The sequence below is a fragment of the Macaca nemestrina genome, chromosome 4 (genome assembly GCF_043159975.1).
Source record: "Macaca nemestrina isolate mMacNem1 chromosome 4, mMacNem.hap1, whole genome shotgun sequence".
Taxonomy (NCBI): Eukaryota; Metazoa; Chordata; class Mammalia; order Primates; family Cercopithecidae; genus Macaca; species Macaca nemestrina.
The window spans coordinates 42,898,053-42,924,325 of NC_092128.1; the positions used below are offsets into that span (position 1 = coordinate 42,898,053).

At 38.9% G+C, this 26,273-nt stretch overlaps 1 protein-coding gene across 7 annotated transcripts in view; it reads left to right on the forward strand.

Annotated features, from left to right (window-relative positions):
* LOC105475715 (transcription factor EC) overlaps positions 1-26,273 on the forward strand; it is a 557,301-nt gene that overhangs the window by 83,215 nt on the left and 447,813 nt on the right. For all 7 annotated transcript variants that reach the window (XM_071094590.1, XM_071094586.1, XM_071094583.1 and 4 more), the window contains one exon: positions 341-526. The gene's annotated coding sequence lies outside the window, so the exon portion shown is untranslated. The remainder of the gene's footprint in view (positions 1-340; positions 527-26,273) is intronic.

The window sequence follows — 26,273 nt, forward strand, 5'->3', positions numbered from 1 at the left end:
TACAAAAGTTATCCATGTTAGAAAATGTGGTTAAATTCTAATGAAGCGAGTTATTTTGGAAATTTTCATTGACTTGCTGGTATGGGTTTTAAATAATGCAGAAGCTTTCTGGAAGGCAATTTCAAAAACTTTAAGTGTTCTTACCCTTTGATCAGAAATTCTACTTCTAAAAATATATTCTAAGTAAATCATTTGATATTTGCAGAAAGACTTAGCTACAAAGAGGACCTCTGAAGCATTGCTCATGTATTATTTAGAGTAAATAACAATAGTACTAGCCTTTATATAAAAAAAAGTAATCCAGAAATTTTATGACTCAATATGTTTTTTGCTCACACAGGTTCCAAAATGGATGTTCCTGATGAATGTGCATTCATGTAATTATTCAGAGACTCAAACTCCTTCCATTTAATGACTCCTCCATTTCTGGAGTCCCAGGAGTCCTCTTCAAGAGAGCCTCTGTCTTTGGCTGACCTGCATGAGAAAGTATATGGAGGTCATATGGATGATGTTTCATGCTGAGCCTGTAAGTTACATAGATCCTTCTGCTCACATTTCACTGGCCAGATAATGCATGGCCACTCCACGGTATGGGAAGCTAGGACCTGTACTCCAGTTCTGTGCTTAGACAATAGAAGAGGGAGATTTTGAACATGTAATAGTCTTTCTTAAACTTATAATTGGAAATACATTTTAAAATAAATTGTCATATATTCATATAGTAGAATAAAAAACTTGATAGTAGTTATCAAAAATTTTTTACCATTTAATACAATGAAAAGATGTTCTTGATGTATCGAGTGGAAAGTGTTACAAACAATGTTTTTGTCACAAGTTTTATGGTTATTCACACAGCCATGTTATCATCTCAGCAATGTCATACTTCCTACTTTCCCAAGTTTTCCTTCTTTTTCTTCTATGTGCTTAGTAAAGAAAGCATGATGGCCAGGCGCAGTGGCTCACTTCTGTAATCCCAGTATTTTGGGAGACTGAGGAGGGGAGGATCACGAGGTCAGGAGATTGAGACCATCCTGGCTACGGTGAAACTTCGTCCCTGCTAAAAATACAAAAAATTAGCCAGGCGTGGTGGCAGTCGCCTGTATTCCCAGCTACTCAGGAGGCTGAGTCAGGAGAATGGAATGAGGCGGAGCTTGCAGTGAGCCGAGATCGTGCCACTGCACTCCAGCCTGGGCGACAGAGCGAGACTCTGCCTCAAAAAAAAAAAAAAAAAAAAAAAGAGAAAGCATGATATGTAGAAAGATTTCACACTAGGGAACCTGATAGATGTAGGTTTGAATATGGATATTTGTCATTTATTTGTCATTTATTAACTGAGTTAGCTGAGCCCAATTAATCTAACTTATATGAGGTTTATTTCTTTTATAAAAGATAAAACTACTTCATAAGGTCATGTAACATACTTAACAAAGTGGCATATATAATGTATATTATATATGTAATATGTGTATATATGTAATACACTTAACAAAGTGTCTGGCATATATAATGTATTTTTAAAATCCTATAAATAATATAGTGATATCAATGGTTACTTTTATGATATTATGGTCAGGCTATTCCAAGTACATAGATAGCAATTTGTTAACAACGTATTCAAATGGACTACAGCCTTCACGGCTCTTTTCCTTAGCCTCCGATAGTTTAATGTATTTCTTCTGAAATTTTTTCTTAATATCCAGCATCTTCTCACATACCTTCCAAAATATATATCATGAGCTAGGAATATTTATTCCCATTTTTGAATAAATATTTAATTATAGTTTTAATAAATTAATTATAAATACATTATAAATAAAGTAATTGTAAATAAATAATAAATAATTTTAATAAAATTAATTTTAATTTTAATAAATAAAAATTAAGTAAATAAATAACTATTTAATTTTAATTGTATTTGACAATAGGCAGTATTTTGTTCTTGTCTAAATACTGTCAAACTGCCCTCTCAAATTGAGGTGAAAGATTGAACATTTTGGCAGACACTATGGGTTGCCTACCACAGAGCCACTTTCTCCCTAGTTCTCAACACTGGCAAAGTCTGCTTCTTACTTTGGAACTTGAAAATGTCAGACTCCGCCTATCCGGGTCCTTCTTGCTGCTGAAGCATAGGCATGTAATCCAATCCTGCCTGGTAGACCAGAGGAGAAATCTACTGAGGAAGTCTCGGAAACGTATTCACCTGCTAGTGAATTGACTATGTTCTCAGTTATCTAAGTTTCCCTGCATCTCAGCCCTTGGCAGTGTGACTTTGTGATTCTTCCAATCTGGAGGTGGAGTCTATTTTCCTACTTCTTAAATTTAGGCCGATCTTGTAAAAATATAGCAGAAGTGATGGCACACCATTTCGAAGCCTAGGCCCAAGAAATCTTGACAGGTAGGCCTTCCAGAATGACATAGTGAGGCGCATGGTAGACTCTTTTCCTAGCACAAAAGCACGTAACTGGGGGAAAATAAAAAACCAAACAGTTATTTAGAGTCTCTTGAAATTGTCCTAAGAGCCTACACCAAATGGAGAAACATTCATTCAAAAAATCTCCTAAATAAGGCTGGGCATGGTGGCTCATGCCTGGAATCCCAGCACTTTGGGAGGCTGAGGCAGGTGGATTACCCGAGGGCAGGAGTTCGAGACCAGCCTGGCCCACATGGCAAAACCCTGTCTCTACTAAAAATACAAAAAAAAATTAGTTGGATGTGGTGGTGGGCGCCTGTAATTTCAGCTACTCAGGAGGCTGAAGCAGGAGAATTGATTGAACCTGGGAGGCTGAGGTTGCAGTGAGCCGAGATCATGCCATTGCACTCCAGCCTGGGTGACAAGAGTGAAATTCCATCTCAAACAAACAAAACGTCTCCTAAATCAGTAAAATCAGGAAGAGTTAGTGGAATTGCTGCAGCCATTTTAAGACTGTGAGGGGAAATATTCGCAACACCCTGAAGAGGGAAGAATGGAAATATAGGGAAGAGATCCTTCATGGCATCACTGAATCATGGAATTTGCTAACTCTTGAACTGACTACTTACTGCTTTCTAGTTCTCGAAGAAAATATATTTCCTATTGTTTAGGTAATTTTAGTTTGGAATTTTATTTTCGCAAACTAATTGACATTCTGTGTCAATTGATTGATGATTCTGTGAATAGAACTGATCCATGGCAAAGTCATGTAGCACGTAAAGTTTGTATTTGGGTGTGTTCTTTCTGAAGTGCTGTCCTTTATTCATCAACGTAATTCCACCTATGTACACAGTGCTTTCCCCATCCAAATCCTGCTTTCCTGGTCTAGTAGTCCTTTGTGCACTCATCAATAATATTTATGACACATTCAGATTCAAAGTGTTGAATAACTAGTCTTTGCTAATTCAAACAGGAGTACTTGTCCTTAGCATGTTCATTTTAACTCTTGCCTCCTGGGCTCTACTAAAATGTGTAGTCAGGTATTTAAGCCAAACCTGGGGCTTATTAGGGTTGTTAGATAAGCCCTAAGGACACTAGAGTTCTTAGATAAAACACCAAATGCTGGTTTGTTTGCGGAGTTTGTTTTTAATTGACCTACGGTGTGTGCATGATAATTCTCTCTGCAGAAGACTCTTGAAGACATCACATAGCATATACCAAAGTGGACAATCTAAAAGAATAATCCAGTTGTCTGACTCCAAGATGAGTATGGCTTTCATTAGATGCAGATGTAGCTTGTATGTCAGCCACCTAGAGCCCACTTGGACTCTATCCTGGAGGAGAAGCCACTTCTAGGGAGCATTTTTAAATCATTGCCTTCAAATTTTATTACTTCAAAAGGTATTATGTTTTACTGTGTTCTCTTTTTGGCAGGCGCAATTACCATCAAAAGAATATAGATGGCAATGGATGAATACATATTGGATAATTGTGTTTTTACCTTTAGTATTGGGAATTTATCAGTCTATTTATGATATTTGAAATATAGATGAAAAGAAACTACATACACAAGATAAAACAGCTTGAAACAATGACATACTGGCTTTTCCTTTCTGGTAAATTTAGCTTTCCAAGGTGCTATTTTCGTTTGCTCCTCAATTAATAATCAAAAATAACAAATAAAGCTCATGATTACATGTAGTACCAAACCAGGCACTTGAAAGAAAATAGAGCCTCCTACAAATGCAATCAAGTAAGTTTGGAAATCCATTTCCACTTGTGTTCTTTCTGCGAGTTCTCACAGTTGGTCACTTTCCCTGATTTGAGCCCTTTGCAGTATTTAGTTGTGAATCTGCCTCTTGAAGACCTTGTTCTTGGCTGTTGGCCTTTCATTTAATAGCAGTGCAGCAGCTCTTTGTGGCTGGCCTCAGATTCAGACAATCCTAAATCATATTTTCTCTTGTTTCCTGCTGCGGGAATTTGCTCTTCATGGGCTGTATTTCACTAATAAGAGTATGATGACAGCAAAGGCTTTGTGGGGCAATAGGAGCCAGAAATGTCACAAGCACCTCATGAAACAGAGTTAGGGGTGTGACACTTCACATACATATATTTATAGGAAAAGAGATCATTTGCAAATTGAAAATGACTGGTGTTTGCCTGTGTACTATCATTCCTCTAGCCATGTCTAGATGCCTGGCACACAGTCTATAAAATATCCAAAAAATCAACGTGAAACTTCAGTCAGAAAAACTCAGGTTCAAGTCTTTTCTGCATAGAGATTGATAAGAAAAGGCAGGCTAAGGGATTGAGAAATCACTTTTGAGGGGAATGGAAGAGTTTTATTCAATAAAGAATTGTCTTTTATAGTTTTTCTCTGAGTCTTTGGAGAAATAACCCATATATAGTGACAGCCTACTAATAAGGAGAACTCATGAACTGGTGCACAAAGAAGTTGCTTCATGTTAGCAACTATTTTTACCTTTTGGATATTAGGCTTCTAACTCTGGAATATAAACTTGTATTTTTTCACCATAAAGAAAAAAAAAAGACTGAGGTTATTCTTTCACTTAACCAAAGTGAATCTGTGTGGCACACAGGGGCTGGCCCTGGCCTGAACAAGCCACGGTTGTTTGGAACTTAGTCTTACCGTAAGAGTGTCAGTTTGCAAGGATGAAAGCCATTTATGTATGGCTAAGAAAGCATTTAGTGTCCCAGTATCTGGTCTTGCCATGGGAACATAGGAACAAATTGGAAGAAAGGAGCAAGTTCCTGGCTATTCTTTGCATGGGGAGGAGCAGGCTTCATTAAAGCCAAAGCATAAAGTCTTGCTTCACATAATTTCATCTGTAGATGTATTCCTTATACCTTTATACAGACTGAAAATTTTGACCTCAATAATTATTAATATATTTAGAGAACAATGCTAAACTAAAGGCATTTTTAGACTAAACACAGCAGGCAAATATGAGGTAATAAACCTTGGGTAAAATGAAGGTTTTTAAGTCAACAGTAACAAAAACGAGGTTGCCAGTGAGTGCTAGATGGCTAGATGTATAAAAATGCAAACAAAATAACAGGATAGAGGGAAATGGAAGTTTGCTTTCAAACCAAGCAGAGTGCACACAGGATTTTGAAATGTCTCCTCTGGAACTATATTGAGTAGCCAAATGGTACAGATTTGTATCATGAGAGGAGCTCTGTCCTCTTCAGTGTAGGCACCTTTGTTCACATCTTCCCAAATGTGAGGTAAACCTTGAAGATGACTGGCAAAAGTTTGCTGAAAGAATGGTTTCATTGGAAAATTGTTGCACCATTCTTTAATAAGAAAAAAAGAACCACTGGTTATGGCGCTAAACCAATGATCCTTTTTGTTTGTTTGTTTCTTTTTTCTTATCTATGAGAAACCATCAGCTCTTTTTAGAGAAGCAGTCTACAGTATTATTATCTTTAATCAGGTGCTTTGATCTGCTATTGAGAGGACTGTCCATGAGGTTTTTGTGAAAATTGTATTACTTAGGAGAGATCAACATTTGTGGCAATTTGGAGGACATCCTCCTATTCTTTAGGGCTGATCTCACAGCAAATTATAGAACCATCAGACATTTTGAAGGAATTAAAGCCATTTGAAAGCAATACAATGTGAATTTGGGGAACACAGTGTATTTAGCAACATTGGGAATTTTATAGCTCCAGGAAAAAAAAAAAGGAAAATATAATTAGAGAGTTTCATCTTGTTTAACATAAAGAAAAAAAATGTTTCTGCTTGTAGTTAATTATTTATTTCCTTCACAGCATATGGCTTCAGGCAATCAAAGAGATTATTTGTAACAATGTCCATGGCTTACTAGTTTATCTCATTAAAGTGTCATGTTAATGAGCCCGAGTTTCAGATTCATCTGTAAGTGAGCCAATAAATTTACTCTTGGAACCAAAAACTCGATCTCATTCAGCCAGCCACCTTGTAACAATGTTCCTTCAGACTAGTTGAGTATGGGTGGATGGATCAGTGCAAATTCATTCTCATGATTCCCTGGAAAATTCAATGATATCCAAGGATGTGTCAAGAGTGGTTCCTTCATAAAGGAAGGACAGCCTTCTTGGAATAAATGTTGCAAAGCCCTTTAGTTGAGCACATGAACTCTTTAGACAAGCTATCTGAGTTTATAGCCTGTCTCCAGTCCTGTCATGTGACTCTTGGCAAACCCTTCTACCTTGACTTTGCCATTGAAACCGGCACTGCAATACTGTAACTGACACAGTGAAAGAGATATTACCTAACTAACTCCATCTTGCTCTTAACCTACAGGCTGTCTGTACTCATTCCTGGGCACAGGCTGAACTAACTTTGGGAGGAACTTAGTTTATAGTTTATAATTTTAAGAAAAGATGATAACAGGCCTTTCCCAAGGCAAATCCCCTTCTGGCCTGGGGACTAGACTGCCTATGTAGGACTAACGAATTAGCCACAAGATTAGAAATTATGGTTTAGGAGTCATGCAGCTGGAGGCTACAAGATTCTCACCCTCCCTGAACTGTTTCTAAGATCAGTGCTTGAGATATTTGGCAGAGCTTGCACTTGATGGATCAGCTGGCACCACCCAGATCGATAAATTGGCTCATCTGATCATGTGGCCCCCACTCAGGAACTGACTCAGCACAAGAAGACAGCTTCCATTCCCTATGATTTCATTTCTGACCTGACCAATCAGCACTCCCGACTCACTGGCTTCCCTCCACCCACCAAGTTGTCCCTAAAAACTCTGATGTTGGAATGCTCAGGAGACTGATTTGAGTAATAATAAAACTCTGGCCTCCCACACAGCTGGCTCTGCATGATTTACTCTTTCTCTATCACAATTCCCCCGTCTTGATAAATCGGCTCTGTCTAGGCAGTGGGAAAGGTGAACCCACTGAGCGGTTACACCATTTGAAAAGCAGGCCGGATAATAGGATGTAATTCATAGAGTAGTCATGTGGGTTAACTAAGAAAACATATTTAAAGTTCTTAGTGTAGTGTCTGGCACTTTAATTACTACTCAATGTTACTACAGAAGGTCTCTTGCTTTAGAAAGTAACTTCTCAACCATCATGAAGGTTGTAGAACTCACAGAATTGTACACGATTTTCTCGTGACCCTGTTTGTTTGGGTTCAACACCAAGGGTGATTACTATGGATTCAACATGGGCAGTGTCCTCTGGCAGACCTGGAAATCCATTCTTTATGGAATGTACTAAGTTGGATATGACCTGCCACCAGCTAATTGCAATTTAAATGAATGCAAATGGAAGCCCAGACTTCTATCCCACAGCTGGATGAGTCAGGGATTCCAACACAGCAAACTGCCTGTTTATGGAATAAATCATTGAAAGCTCTCTCTGTGTGGCATTTTTCAGTTTTACCTGAAGTCTGTTACTGATGCTTTGTAGTGCTTTGAGAGAGAGGGTGTGTATGTGAGGAATTTAACCATGAAAAATCTTATCTGAATCTTTTTCATAAGTATCCTGTGTCTTGACAATCTCAGGAATTTTATTGGCGGGTTGTCACAAGCCTTCTGTTGCAGAGATTGGAATGCACTACTGGATGAGGCAAACAGATGGTGTGGATCAGAGATTTTCCACTTTCCACTGAGAAATTTTAAAAGTTGGCGGAGGGGCAGAGGATTAGAATCACCAATGAAGGAGGGTAAACTTCCAGATTCCTTGTCAGTTAAAATTATTACCTGAAGCAAAAGTTGCTCTCCAAATGCTCAATTATGTTTTATTTAAATATTCAAATAGTTCTGCTCAGAATAAAAGTGCAAAATTGTATGGGATATAGAACAGGTGCAATTTTGTGATGTAGACTGTAGCATCCTTCTTAGAATACTCATTTTTCATCATTAGATACATTTCTAAATAGCTTGTCTCTGAGACATTTTCATGTGTGAAAAATACAGAACTGAGATGTGGTATATTTAAGTATACTTGCAAACCCCTCTGAATAGTACTGTTAAAATAAAAAGGCTTGAAGCCCTAATACAGCTTCTGTCAAACCACTTGAGTACCACAAGTTAGAGGGCCTTTTCTTTTTCATTCTGTATCATAGAAACGGTCCATTTAGGGAAAAAGGAAAGTATACAAATTACACTTATTATTTTATTTAAAGTTCATTTTCTAGAAGTCCAGCATCACTATTCTTCAGAATAGTATTTTTCAGGGAACTTCTGTTTTGGCGAGTGGATGGCCATTGCTCAGGGCTAGGTTCAATGCTTTAAAAGATGAATACTTGATCAAGTGGGGGCTGATAAGGGTTGTATAGTGTGGTAGGGAAAATAATGGCCCTTTAAAGATGCCCATGCCTAATTTCTGAAATCTGCTAGTATGTTACCTTCACAGCAAAAGGAACTTTGTTGATGTGATTTAGTTAAAGATTTTGAGATGGTGCAATTGCCCTGTGAATTAGGGTTCTCCAAGAAGTGGAACAAACTCTGTGTGTGTGTGTGTGTGTGTGTGTGTGTGTGTGTGTGTGTGTGTGTGTTGTGTGTGTGTATACATAGAGAGATACAGAGGAGAAGAGAGAGAGAGAGAGAGAGAGAGAGAGAGAGAGAGAGAGAGAGATTTATTTTAACAGTCTAGTTCAGGTGGTTGTGGAGGTTTGATAAATCCAAAATCTGATGGGGTAGGCCAGTGGGCTGGAGACTCAGGGAAGAGTTGCCATTCAAATCCAAAAGCATTCCTCTGGCAAAATTCCTTCTTCCTTGGGAGAGGTCAGCCTTTATTCTATTAAGGCTTTCAACTAATTTAATGGGGCTTACCCACATTATGGAGGCCAATCTGCCTTATTCAAAGTCCACCAGTTTAATTGTCAGTCTCTTTCAAGACACAGCTTCACAGAAACAGACAGAATAATGTTTGATTAAATATCTGGGCACTGGGGCCCAGTGGAGTTGATGGATAAAAGTAACTATCCTGGATCATCCAGACAAATCCAGTGTAATCACAATGATCCTTATAATAAAAGAGGGAGGTGGGGGTGACAGAGTCAGTCAGAGAAGGAGAAGTGATGACCTACAGAAGCAGAGGTTGTAGTGATGCATTTTTGAAGACAGAAGGGGGATACTAGCCAAGGAATGTGGGCAGCCTCTATAGGCTGCAAAAAGCAAGAAAATGATTTCCCTTAGAACCTCCAAAAGGAACACAACCCAGCTGGCACCTTAAATTTAGCCCTATAAGACCTATTCTGGACATCTGTATTAGTCTGTTCTCATATTGCTATAAATAAATACTTGAGACTGGATAATTTACAAAGAAAGAGGTTTAATTGGCTCATGGTTCTGCAGGCTGACAGGAAGTGTGGTACTGGCACCTGCTTAGCTTCTGGGAAAGCCTCAGGAAACTTACAATCATGGCGGAAGGCAAAGTGGGGGGCAGCACATCACCTGGCAGGAACAGGAGCGAGTGAGAGACAGAGAGAGCAGGGAGGTGCGACACACCTTTAGACAACCAGATCTCCTGTGAACTCACGATATGAGAACAGCACCAAGGGGATGGTGCTAAATCACTCATGAGAAAACCACTCCCATGATCCAGTCAACTCCCAGCAGGCTCCGTCTCCAACACTGGGGATGAGAATTCCACCTGATTTGGCCAGGAACACAGATCCAAACCATATCAATATCTGACCTCTAGAACTGTAAGATCGTAAATCTGTGTTGTTTTAAGGTGTTAAATTTGTAGTAATAGGAATCTAATACATGTAGAAACCAGTTCACAAACCACACTACTGAGAGTTCAGAGTTTTAGAACTCACTTGTTCTGGTGACTATAGAAGCATCCTGCATCCTGCATTTGCTGCCATTCCAACGGATATCAATGTTCCCGGACAACTGGGTCTATTCCCTCATCTCCAAGTGCATCCTCCAAGCCTTCCTGCCTCTCTGCACAAATGCTTTTACTGTTCCCTCCTTGTGAAATGACCTCTTGTTATTCTGTTCAGATTCCCTTCCAACCAGCAGGCTCACTTGTTTCTATAGGTGCACGATTGTCTCTTTGTTCTGTATTACAGTCACCTGGCTGAGAGAAGTCACCTATCTTGGTTTAGTTGTAGAAAACTACATACTACTGTAAGCAAATATTTTCAATGTAAATGAGTCCCAAATCTAGGTATGGCCCAGAGTTGAGATAAGAAAGTTCAATTTCAACTCAATAAACACTTGGTGAATAGCAGCTATCTTCATGGCAGGGGGATTATTGAAAGAAGAATGAGGCTTGCTCCCAGGGAGCTCATAGCCTTGTGGGTATGACAGGTGAGGACATAATACAAGGCAGTATGTTAAGGGCTACAAGTGACATAAGAATAGAGCTTTGGCATCAGAGTGATCTAATTATTGATATCACATATGTACCGATATATGTTAATTTTATGTTATTCTTTATTTCCTCATATTGATGAAAAACAATTTTTTTTTTTTGAGATGGAGTCTCGCTCTGTCACCCAGGTCAGAGTGCAGTGGCGCGATCTCGGCTCACTGCAAGCTCCGCCTCCCGGGTTCATGCCATTCTCCTGCATCAGCCTCCCGAGTAGCTGGGACTACAGGTGCCTGCCACCACGCTCGGCTAATTTTTTGTATTTTTAGTAGAGACGGAGTTTCACCGTGTTAGCCAGGATGGTCTCGATCCCTTGACCTTGTGATCCACCCACCCTGGCCTCCCAAAGTACTATAATTACAGGCATGAGCCTCCATGCCCTGCTGATGAAAAATTATTTTTATCTGAAACAATGTGAAAATTAATATCTACTTCACAAATTGCTGTGAGGATTAAATGAAAAGACTGATGGGTGGATATCCTGATTAATTCAACAAATATATGCTGAGTGCCTACTACATGTTGAGCACTATTCAAAGTTCTGGGAAGAGGCCGGGCATGGTAGCTCACGCCTGTAATCCCAGCACTATGGGAGGCTGAGGCGGGCAGATCACCTGAGGTCAGGAGTTCGAGACCAGCCTGGCCAATATGGGGAAACCCTATCTCTACTAAAAATACAAAAAAAAAATTAGCTGGGTGTGGTGGTGGGCACCTGTAATCCCCACTACTTGGGAAACTGAGGTGGAAGAATTGCTTGAACCTGGGAGGTGAAGGTTGCATTGAACTGAGATCTCGCCACTGTACCCCAGCCCAGGTGCCTCAGAGTGAGGCTCGGTCTCAAAACAACAACAACAGCAACAACAAAACAAAGTTCTGGGAATATATTTATGAATGAAACAAAGTCACAGTGTTTCTGCATCTTATATGGTAGCAGGAAGAGACATACGATATGCAAATAAATGAATAAATATAATATCAATCAATGAAAAATGCTATAAAGTAAAAAAAAAAGCAAGGTATAGGGTCACAAAACGACTGGGGGAGAGAGGAGAGAGGCAGAGAACAAGTTCCAACATCAGTGCAAAATTCCTGAAACCAAGGGCTCACTATAGAGATGTTAAATTCCCATCATTTTAGAAAAGAATTCCACTTTGTGGATTTTGCAAAATGGAATGGAGGAGGTAGTGGTTGGGTTTGAAGGTTGAGGAAGATTTCAGTAGGAAAGGAAAAAGGAATGGCAAGGAAAGGTCTTAAAACTAGAGAAGAAAAGGCACATAGACATGAAGATCCCCGTGTGTGTGTGTGTTATTTCTGAGAAAGTACCCGATTGTTCACATTTGTCGGACCATATTTGGATTCTATTTTTGAGTAAGGGATTGTTAATATCACTTAGAGTTTTGGCCTAAAGCTAGGAAGCATTCTCTCCAGTGAATGAGCAGATTTGCTCTGTATCTTTTTATACTTCAGCCAGCCTTGAATGTTTGGGCCAAACTGTTGACCCGGGAAACTGGACCACCAGGCAGGCTCTCAATAATCAAGTTTTATCTGTATTTCCTCTGTAACTTTCCTTTTTTCTTCTTCTTTTTTTTTTAATTGGCTGCTCTTCCAGTAGAACGAAGCTCTCCTTGATTGCCAGAGATATTTGCCTAGCTTGTTTTAATAAAATTAATTTGCTAGGTTAGAATTTCCAAGACAAACTCAGCTTGAGAAAAAAAAGGGGGCAGGGAGGAAGGCGAGCAAGGAGGGAGGAGAGGGCAGGAGAGGGCAGGGATGCCTCTGGCTTGCCACAGGATGTGCAGACTCTCTCACCAAAGGAAAAGCAAACAAACAGGCCCACTGCCTGAATCGTGGGTGTAAACCACTGCTGTTTCAGACGGCAGGGAATTCCTAAACGCTGACTGGGGTGGCTAACCTACATGAGTGGGCTAAATAGCTAATCTGAATTTTCAGTTCTTTTACATTTTATTTTTTCTTTCAGATTTTTTTTGTTTGCTTCCTTAAGCACAAAGAGCAGATTTGTTGTCTTATCCCTGTCCTTCCCCTTCTCTGTGTAAATGTCACATTTCCACCGTTTAAACTTTCCCCTTTCAGGAGCAAGAAGCTGTCTTCCAGCTTTCTCCCTGATCAAACTTCTGTCTCCTTCTGCCCCCATTACATTTTTGAAAGAATTATCTATTCCTATTTCCTCCATCACCTTATCGCTTATCATTTGCAATCCAGTTCTTCTAGCAATCTGGTTTCTGCTTTCATTAGTCAACTGAAATTGTTTTCTCCAAATGTCAAAGCTTTGCCAACTTGCTAATTTGGATTCCTTGCTCAGAGTTCCTTTCCTTTTTGACCTTTGCATCATCTGAGACACCATCCATCTCTCTACCTCTAGGTGTATTATATTCCTTTGATTTTTAAAAATTTAGGTATGCATTTAGTAAAATTACTTGTTTTTTTTTCTCTTCCTCCAAAAGTAAACTTTTCTGGGAGATTTCGTTTTTGACCTTCTTATATATTCTCTCCTTTGGCCTTTTTTTTTTTTCCTTAGTAGCTCAACTTTCTATAGAACTGTAGGTACAAATCTCCAACTACCTAATGGATATTTCCGTCTGTGCTGTATCATCAGTTCCTCATTTTAGCACATCAAGGGTGCAGTCCATTGTCTTCCTCTGATACTGTCAATCAGAGTATCTAAACAAAATCCCCACAATTAATGTATTTCTTTCAAGCAATATAGATGAAAAATGATAAATGAAAACAAGATATTCAGGGTGCTTCAATTGCTAGTGGTTTTCATTTTAACTGTTTCTCTGCTAATAGTTTAAAGAGAGTTTGGTCCACTGTTTTTTGTTTTTTGTTTTTTCCGAGACAGTCTCTCACTGTCGCCTGGGCTGGAGTGCAGTGGCACTATCTCGGCTCACTGCAACCTCCACCTCCTGGGTTCAAGTGATTCTCCTGTCTCAGCCTCCCAAGTGTCTGGGATTACAGGAGCCCGCCACCATGCCTTGGTATTTTTTTTTTTTTTTTGTACTTTTTGTGGAGACGGGGTTTCACTATGCTGGCTAGGCTAGTTTTGAACTCCTGACCTCATGATCTGCCTGCCTTAGCCTCCCAAAGTGCTGGGATTACAGGCGTGAGCCACTGCATCCGGTCCACAATCCACCGTGCCCGGCCTGGTACACTTTTAAGAGTGAATTGGCACATTTTATAATTGAACATAAGAATTCAAGAGAGTTTGAAACATACCTCTAGCAGATCCTTTAGAAGAGCTAGTTTATTTTAACATAGTTATCATTCTCTTATGGAACCTTACCATACTTCTTTACATGCTAAATTTCCAAGTTCCAAGTTTTCTTAACCTGAAAAGTATTTTATTTTTTCTTTCACGTTCTTTTGTGAGTATCACAATTCTCTATCCGTCCTGGGACAATGATGTATTTCAATAATAAATATTAAAAGAAAATTCCCATTAGCTTTCCCATCTTACCATCCACCTGATACTCTATTGTACAAACACCAGGATTAGAAATTGTTTTTCCTCCCAGGTCTCCAGCTGCTGCCCCGCCAGGCACTGAGTAAGGCTTGTGCAGCTCGTCACATTCAGAGTTTCCTGTCAATAGCAAAAAGGAAGCGGTGCTTTTGGATGAACCTTCATTGTCCGGGGCTGGAACAGTGATCACCATGCAGTGATAAGGGCCCTTTTTAATCTACAGGATCTGCATGAAACTAACTAACCTTGTTAGGGAGAAGAGGAAAGAAAGGGCAGTCACAAATTGTGTTGGGAACACTCTTTCCTCAGCCTGTCATATCCCAGCAACCAAAAGAATCTAAAACACACTAAGAGTATTTTTTAAATAGAATGTTTATCTTGCCAGGGCTTTAGATCTTGCTGCTTTGCAAAATGAATATAAAATTACATCATGTCATCAATTACCAAAAAAAGAGTAAGGCATATACTCTTAATTTTTAATTAAAACTAGGGTTGTAACGTATCTTAGGCTGTGTTTGATTTATTCTTATTCTTTTATTTTGGAGTAACATATATTTGGCATCTTCCACATATGAAGTCCATGCCATAGAGTCTCCTTCCATTTCACCTTTAGGTTGCCTTCACTCTTTCCATCTCATTTTTGTTTTCTTCCGGAGCTAACATCCAGAATATGCTCCTTGAATATTTGTTGAATAAATACTTGATACAATGAAAGACATATCATCAGCTTGTCTTTCCTTCACCACAAACTTGGTATAATTTTGATGCGTATTTTCTCCGTTGTTTTAAAATTTACTTTAAGTATATTAAACAAAAAGCATTATTCCCATTCTTCAGATGACAGAAGCCAAGTGAGTGTGTGTGAGTGTGTGTGTGTGTGTGTGTGTGTGGGTGTTGTGTCAGGGATCTGAGGAGGGACCTGGCTTGTTGATAACAAGCACATTAAGAAAGCCTCTGACTTTGGCTGTTGTTTCCACTGGCCTATCATCCTGCAATAGAATGAAAAGATCCCCATAGTTTAAACAACTTTCTTTGAAAGGAATATTAACTCAGTGATAAAGCTGAGAGAAAAATTGAAGGGAAGCTAAAAGATGATTCGAGTGTGTCTGCCTTGCCCAGAGGTTGATAGTAGCATAGCTTCAACATGCAATGGCATTCACATTGAATATGACATCTTGAGAAGTTACATCTAAAATGCTCCCTATCACAAAATTCTATTTAAAATAATAAAGGCTAAGATGGGTTCCAAAATTCAGGTGAAATAGAATTGAGAAATATTTTCTAGACAAACGTAGGAAAGCAAACCAAACCAAAGCAAAACCCAAGCAAAAAAGTTTTATTTATTTCTTACAATCACGTTTTTTTTGTTGTTGTTTTTTTAAGTCACTAAGTATTGGGATGGTTTATTAAACAGCAATAAATATTTGGTATGAGCTGCTTCCCATTCAAGGCAATCCTTCCACTTGTGATCTGAATTAATTTCCTTTTCTCCCCTTGTAAGATTTTATGCCATTAGTCGTTCTCTCTTATTTTATTTTATTTTACTTTAAGTTCTGGGATACATGTGCAGAATGTGCAGGTTTGTTTCATAGGCATACATGTGCCATGGTGGTTTACTTCACCTGTCCACCTGTCATCTAGGTTTTAAGCCCTGCATGCGTTAGGTATTTATCCTAATACTCTCCCTGCCCTTGCCCCCCATCCCCATCAGGACCTGGCATGTGATGTTCCCCTCCCTGTGTCCCTGTGTTCTCATTGTTCAACTCCTACTTATGAGTGAGAACATGGGGCGTTTGGTTTTCTGTTCCTGTGTTAGTTTGCTGAGAATGATGGCTTACAACTTCATCCATGTCCCTGCAAAGGACATGAACTCATTCTTTTTTATGACTGCATAGTATTCCATGGTGTATATGTGCCACATTTTCTTTATTCAGTCTATAATTGATGGGCATTTGAGTTGGTTCCAAGTCTTTGCTATTGCGAATAGTGCTGTGATAAACATACGAGTGCATGTGTCTTTATAGTAGAATGATATAGAAACCTTTGGGTATATATCCAGTAATGGGATTGTTGGACCAAGTGGTATTTCTGCTTCTAGATCCTTGAGGAATTGTCACACTGTCTTCCACAATGATTAAACTAATTTACACTCCCACCAACAGTGTAAAAGTGTTCCTATTTCTCACAGCCTTGCCCCAGCATCTGTTGTTCCCTGACTTTTTAATAATCGCCATTCTAACTGGTGATAATCACTATTTTTTAAAGTGAGAGAGAGAGGGTATTACTCTGTTGCCAGGCTGGAGTGCAATGGTGTGATCATGGCTCACTGACCTCCCGGGCTTAAGTGATCCTACCACCTCAGCCTCCCGAGTAGCTGGAAACATGGTGCAAGCCACCATGCCTGGCTTAATTTTTGTATTTTTGTAGGGAGGGGTTTCACCATGTTGCCTGGGCCTGCCTCAAACTCCTGAGCTCAAGCAGTCTGCCCATCTCAGCCTTCCCAAGTGTTAGGATTACAGGTGTGAACCAATGTGCCTGGCTATGAAACATTTTTAACACTTTCCAGAGACAGTAGAGTGCAGATTTAAAAGATTTGGATTTAGGTAATCTGGGTTTGAGTCCCAGGTACAGTATCTTGAAATTTTATTTAATCTTTCTGAGCTAACATGGCGTGATTTTTACAATGTCAAAATGCAAATGAGCATTAATGCTCCATAATAAGGTCTCAAGTACTATGGAAGTAATGTTTAAAAGTAATACCTACAATTATTTATAATCAAATAATTTTTGCTATAATTATTAACGCAAATATATATATTCTTAGTTTCAGTCACTAAGTGCTAAACTTTTTTTGATTGATGAATGTCATGCCTTGTAAATTAATATACCATCAGCCATTCCTATTGACTATGTGTGGGAATAGTGCCTAGTTTCAAAAGAACACTTCTGTTATAGAAAAACCATAGAGATGTAGAATAGATATGCGGTATTATTTACTTCTGTCATTGGCTGAGCATTCTTCACTTGAATTTACACCATAAAATAGCGTATCACTTTATAGAATTTAATATGTGTGTGTGTGTATGTGTGTGTATTTTACAGGTAAACTAAACAGACATATGTCCTTGTCAATGATGGAAATGACAATGTTTTACTTGTTTAAGCAAGATATATTTGATTCAACTCTCAGAATTTTCAGAAATACACATATGTAATCAATGTGGTGTTATAGCAGCATGACAGATTTCTTTAAAGCCAAAAACTTTCTTAAAATTGTTACAAATTATAAGTAGAACAGCATGTAAAGCAGAATTTGCAGTATGCATTTGGAGAACATTCTGAATATGTTCTATAGCTGTGTCACGCTTCAGCGGCATGTATTTTCAGATTCATTTGAGCCTAAGAAATTCAAATGTTAAGATCGAATCCTTTAGTTGTACATGATTTTTTAAATGATGCTAACACAATGCTATGCAAAATGACACAAAGTGGTAAGTATGACATCTGGGAGTGTATGTTTAAAAACTCTACCAGGTGCCTACGTATATTTCCAAATCCCTACTGGGGCTGTAGACACCTGGTTTAGTTTCAGATTATGTGCTCAGATCAGGAATGCTGGGTTATGTGTGTCTATTGGCCTCCCTCACCTCACAAGCCATCCTAGCCTTCCTAATAATCTCTCCCCATCTCTCCCCTTCCCCACTCCCTCACACATAGCATAGGACTATTATGTTATGCAACTCCGAAGAGTGACAATTACATTGCAGTCTATGTGAGTAAATGGTGCCCCCATGGAGTTACACAGCACTTAGCCTGTTGGCTATAGGCAGTGCCACTGTTCAACTGGCCAAAATACACATCTAAAAAAAATAGCAACTTAAAAGTCCAAACTGATGATGCAAATACTGTCTTTCTAACAAGTTCATGTTCATGTTTGGTAGAATATACCATTATTAACCCTTACCCACTACTCCCAGGTTGTTCAACCTACCTGCACCTCCAGGTGTAATTCTAGACAATTCCACTACTGACCACTTAATGTCTTAAACAACCGCCTTATTATTTTGTGGTATAGCTGTGGAGGTCTATTTAATATAGACAGTTTATTTTTTTAAGTTTTTATTTTTTTTAATTTCCTACTTATCTTTGATTTTGGAATGGTGAGAAACATCGTACCTAAACTTCTAAATACAATCAAAAGAATTACCATTCTCTTTTTGGTTCAGCCAAGACCATGTTCTGTACTGACAATAGACCTGGGACTCATGGAAGGGTCTGAATAAACTCCATGGCATCAATCTCAAAAGCTAAATGATATATGCTAACGTGTTTTAGTCTCTGTTAGTAGCCCAATTATCACTTATTATTTATGAGTTGCCTAAAATCTTCTTATATTGATGTTTATTTTTCAAAATGTACAACCAACATAAAAATAAATTCCATAACTTTGGATTCATTACAGAAAGCAGACTAATAATATAATCGTCTTGTAGGGTAAAAACTATAAAGCTGATTCTCTGATTTTCCTTTTTGTTGTCCAGGCTAGAGTACAGTGGTGTAATCATGGCTCACTGCAGCCTCAAATTCCTGGGCTCAAGTGATCCTTCTGCCTCAGCCTCCTGAGTAGCTGGGCCTACAGGCTTGCATGCCACCACACCTCCCTATTTTTTCATTTTTATTTTAATTTTTGTAGAGACAGCTGTCTGGCTATGTTGCCATGGCTGATCTTGAACTCCTGGCCTCAAGTGATCCTCCTGCCTTGGCCTCCCAAAGTGCTGGGATTACAGGCAGGATTTATTGTACCTGGCCTGATTTTCATATTCTTACCATATAGTGAGACGTATCAGCAGAGTACTTATTCTTCCAGTGGAAGCCGCCTATTTTTAGTGATGACTATTTGAGGTCAGGGATTCTGCCTTACTTACCTGTTTCCTTAATGCCTAGCACTGTGTTTCGCATATAATAGCACTCGATTTCTGTTTATTGAAGTTCAGTATCTTTTTTTGAATCTATCCTAGCTCCGCTATGTCTTTGAGATAGAACAAGGAGAAGCACAAAAAGTTTTCAATTGTATTTGTTTATTATTTTTCCGGGAGCATGTCAATTCTTTTTATTTTGTAGCCTATTAGATAATGATAAGCTGGCACTATTTTTATTTTTTGAGCTATAGAAGTAAATTCGGCTAAAGCATTAATTCAAGTACATATTAAAATTTAAATAGGATAATGTTCTGTTGCTACTGAGATTTTTTTTTGTTTTTTTTTTTTGAGACAGAGTTTTGCTCTTGTTGCCCAGGCTGGAGTGAGTGCAGTGGCGTGATCTTGGCTCACTGAAACTTCCGCCTTCCGATTTCAAGTGATTCTCTTGCCTCAGCCTCCCGAGTAGCTGGGATTACAGGCACCTGCCACCACGCCCAACTAATTTTTGTATTTTTAGTAGAGACGGATTTCACCATGTTGGCCAGGTTGTCTCAAACTGTTGACCTCGTGATCCACTCGCCTTGGCCTCCCAAAGTGCTGGGATTACAGTTGTGAGCCACCGTGCCAGGCCTACTGAGATATTTTTAATATTGTTATTTGAAATAGTTCACATTGTACATAGGCTTAAAAAATCTAATAGTTTCCACAGCAAGGAGCTAAGAAAAAAAATCTAGTAGTATAGTTATGTAAAAGTTACAACACAACAATGCTTATATTTGGATGGTACTTTAAAATTTCATGTCTATTTGGGAGACCAAGGTGGGGGGGATCACGAGGTCAGGAGTTCGAGACCAGCCTGGCCAACACAGTGAAACCCCATCGCAACTAAAAATATAAAAATTAGCTGGGCGTGGTGGCCGGCACCTGTAATCCCAGCTACTTGGGAAGCTGAGGCAGAAGAATCACTTGAACTCTGGAGGTGGAGTTTGCAGTGAGCCAAGATCACGCCACTGCACTCCAGCCTGGGTGACAGAGCAAGGCTCCATCTCAATTAAAAAAAAAAAAAATGCCTGGTATCTCACTTTATCCAGACAGCAATCCAGTGGGATATGTTCTTTTATATCCCTTTAACATCAAAAGAAATTGAGATGTGGAGAAAGTAAGCCACTTGCTCCCGGTTACATAGCTGACAAGGTTACAAATCAGATTGTCTGCTTTCAAATTCAGTTCTCCTTCCTAGACTTGGGGAAGCCACTTATCTCCCTGCATCTCTATTTTTGCATTTATTAAATAGAAATAATAATACCTACATTCTAGAGTTGTTATAGCAAATTAATATAATGAATGTTGAATTCTTGGCACTTGATAAATGATGGCTATGCTCTTAATTTGCCTGTAAAGGGCATATCTAGTTCTGTTGATGTAATAATGCCAGCCAGTCAGTTGTACCCTTGTCAGTACTGAATTCTGATGACAGGTACCACACCATTGTCACCTGAAGAGTAAGAGCACTGGGATTGCCTTGGACACCTTTAAAGCTCCTCGGAGTGGGACAGCATGACACAGTGGACATGCAATAGATATCCATGGAATGAACAAAATAATACACTGCGCTGTGCTCCCTTTCATCATGCTGTCTTGTGTTCGGTTGATGACACAGTTTTGTCTTTATGAAACTTTTTCTATGTTTATGTTTTGTCTTCCCATGTACTTTGTAGGTGCTTACATCCATAAGATGTTAAACCTATTCCCTCAAGCACAAAAGATGCTCAACAAGTATTATCTGCTTGAGTGATTGTTAAGAGAATGTGGCAGTTGTGCATTTGCCTCTCTCACTTTGGACCATCCTTTAACAAGTTATGTTACCACTGTCACCTGAAGAGTAAGAGCACTGGGATTGCCTTGGATGCCTTTAAAGGCCCTCAGAGAGTGAGACAGCATGACACAGTGGACATGCAATAGATATCCATGGAATGAACAAATAATACAATGCACCACCCTTTAGCAAGTTAGGTTACCTGGCATGTGGAAGTAGCTTTCAGCAGCCCACATTGCATTCATTCTACATTCATTCAGTGTGAGTGCTTTCGTCACGGAATGTAGAAATGTTGGTCCGCACCTCCACTGCATAGACACATCTTCCATTGGTCTGATTCTTGGGAAAGTACTTAATTAGCCCATTATTTTACTAATGGCCCATTATATTTCTAGCCTGCTGTGGACATGGCACTGACCAACATAAGGTCTGAGGATGATTCTAGATGGGAAAATGGAGATGTGAGTGGTGGCCCGAATGGCTGGACATTTAACTCTATTTTTTTCTGTAGAAACAGATAAGAGGAGTTTCTATGCTCTATTTTTTGCCATAATTATGATTAATTACAAAACAGTTAATTTAAAAATTATTTGAATTAAAACATTGTCTTTTCCATTAGAAAGACTAAGATCTTTTTAAAAAATAATTTCAGTCATTTATTCATAACTGCTGTCTAAAACTGGAAGAGATTGGCTGATATGGGAGCAGTGAGTCTCTTGTCAACAGAAGCACTCAGACACTTCAAGCATGGAATTCATAAATGAGATAAGGGCTATTTCTAGAGTCAAGCATCTGTGATTCTGTCCCCATGAGTCTAAGCATGGTCTCCTACTTTATGTTTCTGTGAAAAAATTGACCCCAAATCTTTCTTTAGGGTGTTATGGGAAATTGACCCCAAGAGAAAATCTTATGAGAATTAGAACACTGCTACTTACATTTTTAAAAAGCCTTGTCAAGATCAAGATGCTGGAGAATGAACAACTGCAATCTAGCTTAAGCCATACGTGGCTTTTCTTTTCTCTCTTTTTTTTTTTTTCTTGGAGACGGAGTCTTGCTCTGTCGCCAGGCTGGAGTGCAGTGGCACGATCTTGGCTCACTGCAACCTTCGTTTCCCAGGTTCAAAGGATTCTCCTGCCTCAGTCTCCTGAGTAACTGGAACTACAGGTGTGTCCCACCATGCCCAGCTAATTTTTGCGTTTTTAGTAGAGACGGGGTTTCACCAGGTTAGCCAGGATGGTCTCGATCTCTTGACTTCGTGATCCGCCCGCTTCGGCCTCCCAAAGTGCTGGGACTATAGGTGTGAGCCACCATGCCTGGCCACATGGCTTTTCTTATTGGTGAAATGGGTGGTGCTAATTCTCAGAGATTTAATTTTAATTCATTGTGGCTGGGAGAGACAATTTTGTTTTTCAAAGCAAGGCCTTTGGAGTGTCTCACTTGTGTCTCTATTTGGCAAAATAATAGGATTAACGTTTACGTTTTTAAAGATGACAATTTGATGGATCTTGTGAATTAGAATCTCTGACTTTCACAACTATGACCCCTGCTATGAGTTTCAAAAACGTATCTGGAGCTAAAGCCAAGAACTTGCCTCGGATTCTGCATGTAGTTGTGTTAGTCACGCCTCAGGGCAACGTGTGTCACCCATTTAATACAGTGATGATCACAAGGAATAGTGTACGTTAAGGGGTGGGGAGTTGGGGGAGAGTCAGGGTTGCAGTGGTGTTGGTGAAGTAGGGTAGTGATGTGAAGGAGCGGAGAACGTAGGTTAATTTACCAAATTCTTGTCCTTTAACACATTTATGAAATATATGAAACTGAAATGTCTGCTAATCTTTAAGAAAGCTTTCATGTGACTCCTCTTATGAAGAGTTTTTAAAGGATCTGGGGCCTTTTAGCCTAACATTAGTCTCTGGGAGTGGCTGGCTGGTGTTTCTTAATGTCTGCTGAGCTGTCATTGGGCAGGGGAGTCACCAAAAAGAAGGTGAAAGGGAAATTTCATATTGAGTCCCTGTTTTGTGCCAGTACTTTTAGGCATTTTATTTCTGTTATTGGAATTTTTTTTTTTTTTTTTTTTTTTTTTTTTTTTTTTTTTTTTTTTTTTTTTTTTTGAGATGGAGTCTTTCTCTGTTCCTCAGGGTGGAGTGCAGCGGCGCCATCTTGGCTTATTGCAACCTCTGCCTCCGGTGTTCAAGCCATTCTCGTGCCTCAGCCGCCTGAGTAGCTGGGACTACAGGCGCCCGCCACCACGCACAGCTAATGTTTTGTATTTTTAGTAGGGACGGGGTTTCACCATGTTAGCCATGATGATCTTGATCTCCTGACCTTGTGGTCCACCCACCTCGGCCTCCCAAAGTGCTTGAATTAGAGCCGTGAGCCACCGCGACCGGCGGGTTTATTCTTTAAACCACCACATGACGGTATTATCACCCTATTTCTGCAGAAGAGAAACAGAGGCTCAGAAAAGTTAAGCAACATCTCCTTAAAGAAGCAGGAAAGCAAAGTGCTTGTAAGCACAGACTCTGGAGCTGAACTGCCTGGTGTTAAACTCTAGATCTGCCATGTATTAATTGACTTTGGGCAATTACTTAACCTCACTGTGCCTTGGTTTTCCTGACCGTAAAATAGAGAAAATGATAGGACACACTCTTAGGGTTGTTGTGAGGATTCATATCCTAAAATGTGTAATTAGAAGGGCAGCTAACACATATATTATAATGCAATTAATTTATACAGATGCAGTTGCTATATGCATATGGTATATGGTATAATATGGTATTTCATATATAGTGCAATACTATATATTCCTATGTATTAAATTTTGTAATTTATTCAAGAATTTAGAGAAAAGGAAATAAGGAGAAATAGAATTGCCTGCAATTTTTATGGATTTAGTAGGACATGAGATGGGACTTGGAGATGGGTAGAATTTTGATATAATAAGCATGCTTAATTTTTGTAAATAGAAAAATAAAAAAATAAAAAGATAAGTGAGCAGATTCAGAAAAAGACTTTCCATACTCAAGGAGCAATTTAAGCAAAGGCACTAAAAAATAATTAGTATGATGTATGTAGGAGATAGTGTGACAAACACTGACTGGCCAACCTAACACCCATTCCCACCCCTGTATTCCTTTCACTATAGAGGTTGGCAGGTTAGATACCCACATTCACAGCCCGTCTTGCAGACAGGGTGGTCGGTCGACTCAATTCTGACCACTGAGATAGGAGGAAGTATGAGGATTTTCTAAGGAAGCTTTTGTTTTCCTAATTGAAAGACATGACTGAAGTCACCTTTTCCTCTTTCTTACTTGAACCCAGAAATGATGCCTGGGACTGTGATAACCCTCTTGAAGACAAAAATATAAAAATCTAAAGTGGTCAAAGCAGAAAGACAGAAAGAGCCTGAGTTCTTGAGAGCATCACTGATGCTCTTAATGAACCACAGCCAGCTGGTTTTTACCTCTCACCTTACTGTGATGTGAAAAATATACCTCTCTGTTTGTTTCACTTATGTTACTAGGGTTTTCTGGTCCTTTAAGCTACCACATTCTACCTACTACAGACAGCTCCTTATACCTATGATTCCTATATTCTTTAGAGCTTTCTTTACTTCTTACTAGTCAATGAATACTCTAATCTCCTCTTATAGTTAATAATTATTCATGCGAAATGTTACCTGCTCAAATTACTATGTGATTTCTTTCTCCCGACTGGACTCAGAGTGATACCACCTAACTGGAGCAAGTCACTCAAATTGGTGAGTATATGTGAAAGAAAAAGAGTAAGGTGAAAGTTGTGATGATGGTCATGGTGGGAACATGAAGTTGAAAGCCAGGATGGATTTTTCATTTTTAAGTTTTGTTTTTTTGGCTGACCTTCTCTCCTCTTCTTTTTCCTTTTCTCCTCCTCCTCTATCCCCTTCTCCTCTCCTCCTCATTCCCCGTCTCTCTTTCTCATTTCCTTCTTTCTTTCCCTAAATATTTATTAAGCTTTTCCTATGTGCTAGACACTGCTACATAGCATCGAGGAAATGGTCTGTATACATAAAATTACTTATTGAGTGCTACCACATCAAGAGAACTAACTGGATGGATTGTCTTAAATTTGGATGTTATGCTTTAGATGGGCTGACTTAATACATGGGCTACATCAGTGATCCTAGGAGAAGATCTTGGAGCTGTTCATTTCTCCTCCCAAGAAGCTACAACTGCCACTTAGGAAAAATACCCGAAACATATTTTTAACCTTGCAGAATAATCCTAAATCAAAAGTCACATGAGGATAGCCTCTAGAATGCAAGGGTTGATGATTCACCTCTTACATGGGTGATGCCATATAATAGTATAGATTCATTTATTTAATGATGGTGCTACAGGGTCAAATACACATGCTAAAAGTCAGATATACAAAAAAGAATTGTAATTTCTAATCTTCTGTAATTGTGGTAATATTACCCTCAAGCCCTGTTAGTGGTGGGTTGAGTGGGGAGTGGAGAAAGTGAGACAGGTAGACTTATTAATGTGTATTGTTTTTGTTTCTTCTAGTTTAAAATAATCTTACTTGGGGTTAACACAGTCTCTTTTTGGTAAATGCTTACTCTTTTATGGTTTACCCATTTCTCTTTCACATAGTAGCATCCTATTTCAGGGGACCTATGTGTGTTTATGCCATGAAGGTAGGATCCCTGGTCCATGTGCTGTCCCTTGGGATAACAAATCTAGTTTTCAAGTTATCAAAATAGCAAAAATAATGCTGGGTAAAATTAATATTTAAAGTCGCTTGTTCACAAGAGCTCTGGAAAAGTACTAGTACATTATTCTGACAGTCTTGAGATTCTACATTGTGGCTGCTTCTTCATTTATAAGGCCCTAAATTATAACAAAAAAACTCCTCGTCTATGTTAATAACATTGGCAGAGACATCAAGATCACTGTATATATACATATTCGGGTTCACATGTCTCATTATTTTAAATACATTATTAAACCTAATTACTTTTACTTGCTAATCACCTTTGGAATAACAAAGAAAATGTTTAAATATTTTGTGACCTATAAGAAAATGTCAAGGCAACGCTCATAGCAGCATTTTGCTGATTTTTGGCATTGCTTAAGGCAATTAAGTGCAAAACACAATAGAAAACTAGAGTTTTTCAGTCTCTGTTTTTAAATTTGAGTCTATGGATGCCTCCAAAAATGAGACATTCCATTTATAAACTACCCAGTCTTATGGTGAATGATGGGGAATGACCTCAACTTAAAGCATTCTAGAAGAAAATTTAGAAAATGTTGCCTAATT